This window comes from Anomalospiza imberbis, chromosome 14 (assembly GCF_031753505.1).
Source record: "Anomalospiza imberbis isolate Cuckoo-Finch-1a 21T00152 chromosome 14, ASM3175350v1, whole genome shotgun sequence".
NCBI lineage: Eukaryota > Metazoa > Chordata > Aves > Passeriformes > Viduidae > Anomalospiza > Anomalospiza imberbis.
The window spans coordinates 2,285,010-2,288,238 of NC_089694.1; the positions used below are offsets into that span (position 1 = coordinate 2,285,010).

General features: G+C 41.9%; 1 long non-coding RNA gene across 2 annotated transcripts; it reads left to right on the plus strand.

Moving 5' to 3' along the window:
* The first annotated feature begins 983 nt into the window (after positions 1-983).
* Positions 984-2,112, plus strand: LOC137482230 (uncharacterized). 2 transcript variants are annotated; one of them, XR_011003938.1, is made up of 2 exons: positions 984-1,106; positions 1,612-2,112. It is a non-coding gene; the product is annotated as an uncharacterized lncRNA (long non-coding RNA). The 2 variants fall into 2 exon arrangements; XR_011003940.1 differs by having other exon boundaries at positions 1,615-2,112.
* The last annotated feature ends 1,117 nt before the right edge of the window (positions 2,113-3,229 follow it).

A 3,229-nucleotide genomic window follows, 5' to 3' on the forward strand; every position in this document is an offset into this window, starting at 1 on the left:
CTTTACTTGTTTCTGGGTTTTTATGGTTTTGGCTTTCAGGGTTTTGGGCAGTTTTTTTTGAGGAATTTTGACCAACCAATCCCACTCGCAGTTTCATTAGCGCAGTGTTTGCAGAGCTGGGGAAATTTCTTTCTCTGGTGTCACTTTTAAGAGACTCTTCAGGTGGTGAATGTACTCATCATCCTTCTTTGTCAGTGCAACGGGACTTCATTAGAGTGTGCAAGCACTTGAAAGGGCAGAGCCTGCTGAGGGAGAGACCCGTGCAGCGTGCGAGGGAAGCTGTCCTGGAGTGTCATTATCAGCTGTCAATGCAATCCTACCTCAGGCCATTCCCACAACATCTCTAATTCTGTTCCCCTCTGACCCCTTTCATGCCGGAAAATGGTAGAATTGTACAGTTGTGTCTTTGAAAAGTGGTGGAGAGCCTGGCACAATGGATTCCTTGTAATATCGTGGAACATATTGAGCCAGACCCACGGGGATTTTCAAAGGGGTGGAATTATGCTGATCATCCTACGGGAGAGTTCAGTCTTATCTTCAATCTTGCAAATAAAACATGGGTGTGCTTCCTTTGTCATTAAAACCACTCCATAAAATGATGCATTGTGAAAGTGCTGGCCTGGAAATACACTGTATTTTTCAAAACAGCTGAAATGCAGTGATTCTCTGTGAGCCTTTCTAACACCAGGACACCCTCTGACCCAAATCCTCCAAAGGGACTGAGCTTTGTGAAACAATTTAAGGCTCTCTGGCATCACAACAGTGTAACACTCCAAGAGTTTCTAGTGTGTGTGAGGAAATTGCAGAGACAATATCGCTCTCCAATACAAATAATGGAAAACTGATGCTTTTCTCCTAGAGTGGACTGGAATTACTGGATGTGACAGAGCCCTTCCCCATCCCCAGCATGGACACGACATCCTCGAGTTACCTGAGCCATGTTTTGGTGGCAATGCAGCCACTCTGGCAGCTGAGCACACCTTGCAGCTGCTGCAGGGAAGGGATGGAGACAGAGGTGCCTGGGAGGAGGGAGGGCACTGCAGGATCCTGCTGAGTGTAACTTTAGGGATGACAGACAAGCACATGAACCTCGAATTTATATGCAGGTAAGCACTTCTCTTCCTCACCTCACTTTTATACTTTGCTAAATCCAGATTTAGGGCTTGGTATTTTTTCTTATGGCATAGTTGTGAGGACATGTCTTTTAGAACATCTTGAATCTATTCACTTATTTTTGCTCTGCCTATGCCAATTTAAAGCTGTAGTTACTGGGAGAAAGCACAGGGATCTGGAAGCAAAATTATGTTCACCTCTTGGCTTTCTGTTGTAAGCATAATATTCAGAGTGTTTTTTGCCATATTAATGTGTAGCTCATAATTGTTAATATTGCCAGTGATTTACTGATGAGCCTCTTTACTTTAAGCAATGCTGTGACTCAATCCCTTTCCCTGTAGCATTAAGAGCTAATTTGACATTTGCTACAGGCAAAGCTGCAAGATGACTCAGATTGTCAAATGTCCTTTGTCCTCACAAATGCAAAATCCTCCAGCCAAGTTTCAAATGCAATTCCATTTTATTATAATTTATTGTTCACTTCTCTTCTTGACACAGCAGCTCCCTAACGAGTCCCTACATCATTACTTAAATGCTTGCTCACAAAGGACTCTTGTCAGTCACTGGCGCAGGACATCAGGCAGGAAGGATTTCTGATCAAACACACTCTGAGAGCTCTGCCACAACAATGGGGAAAAGCTGAATCAAACTGGGGGAAGGGAAGGGCCAAACAAGACTTATTTGTATCAAGTAGATGGGATTATTTTAAATGGGCCTAAAACTCTGAAAATCGAGTGGAATGAATTAATTTCACCGCACTTCTTAGAATACATATTTTTTTAAGCATTGATGATAAGGCAAGTGGTGGATAAAATACTAATACCAATGAGCAAAAATGAACCATCAGACCATTCAGGCCTTCCTGGGGCTGCAAAGAGCCTTGGACTCAGCCTGAAAATTACTCAAGATAAAATGAGGGATGATTCCTCTGAGGGTGAATCACTCCTGGGCCATCTGTATTAAAAGTAATGAGAGCATTTTAAATACTCATTTTTTTTCCTCATGCATCCTTTTGAGTCATGATCTTGATTTTATTTGTTTTAAAATACCCACAAGAAGAGAACATCTGTGGTTTAGTTTTGCAAACAGTATGTTTGCTTTTAATTTATTCTAAAATATAATTGTTCTTTACACAATGTATCAAAGCCTCCATCAGTTCAAGAGGTAAATGGCACAAAGGAATTGATCAATTTAAAATTCAAAATACTAAAATAGATTTTTCATTTTGTGTACCTCAATGAAAGTAATTAGATTTTTTTTTCCCTAATCTGAAAGGAATTTAATGACAGTGTATAGCCTTGAACTTCCCCTGATCTCTGCACTGTAGCTGCATACAAATCAATAACACACTTCACTTACAAGAGTTTATGTCCTTGTCAGCCCAAAATTCTGGTCACCAGGGCTGTCGCACTGAAGGTGAGCTTTGCACATCTCCCTGGATTTCTTCATCACCCCTGGTGGGGCAGGGAATGGGAGTGGCAGGAAAACAGCCATAGTTGTGGTTCTCTGCCAGCCCTTCTTTACCCCAAATCTTTAAAACAAGACATCTTTCTCACAAATGGGAAACGTTGCACTCCCTGAGGAGCCCCTGGAACGCTGAGGGTGTCTCAGGGGGCTGGGCAGCAGGAGCAGCTGCTGGGTCTCAGTTGAACAGGATTCTCACTCCGGGCACTGAGTCAGGAGACCAAAAGGAAGAGCAATGGATAGTGATTTAACACAGCAATAACTCCCATGCATAGAGACAATGAAATATGGACAGTGTTATTTTGTCACTAACTTTAATGTGCCTCACTCTGAAATCACCTTTGAAGTTTTTTCAATATAATTCCCTGTGCTGTGTTTTAATAAGAAAACCAAAAACCCCCATCACAGCCACTGTCTGAAACTGCAATATTGCCATGGCTCACCATTTGGCTTTATGCACAGATTTATAGTTATATTGATGATGGTTATATCATCATCATCATCATCCTATTCTGAGGTGAAGACACTTCAGAAAGTGAATTCTTACTGAGCTTGAAATGAACTGTGGCCTCAAGTCCTGGATTCAGTGTCAGCATCTGGATTACACTTCCTTCTGTAGTATGAAAACTGAAGTTGTTTAACCCAGGAGCCC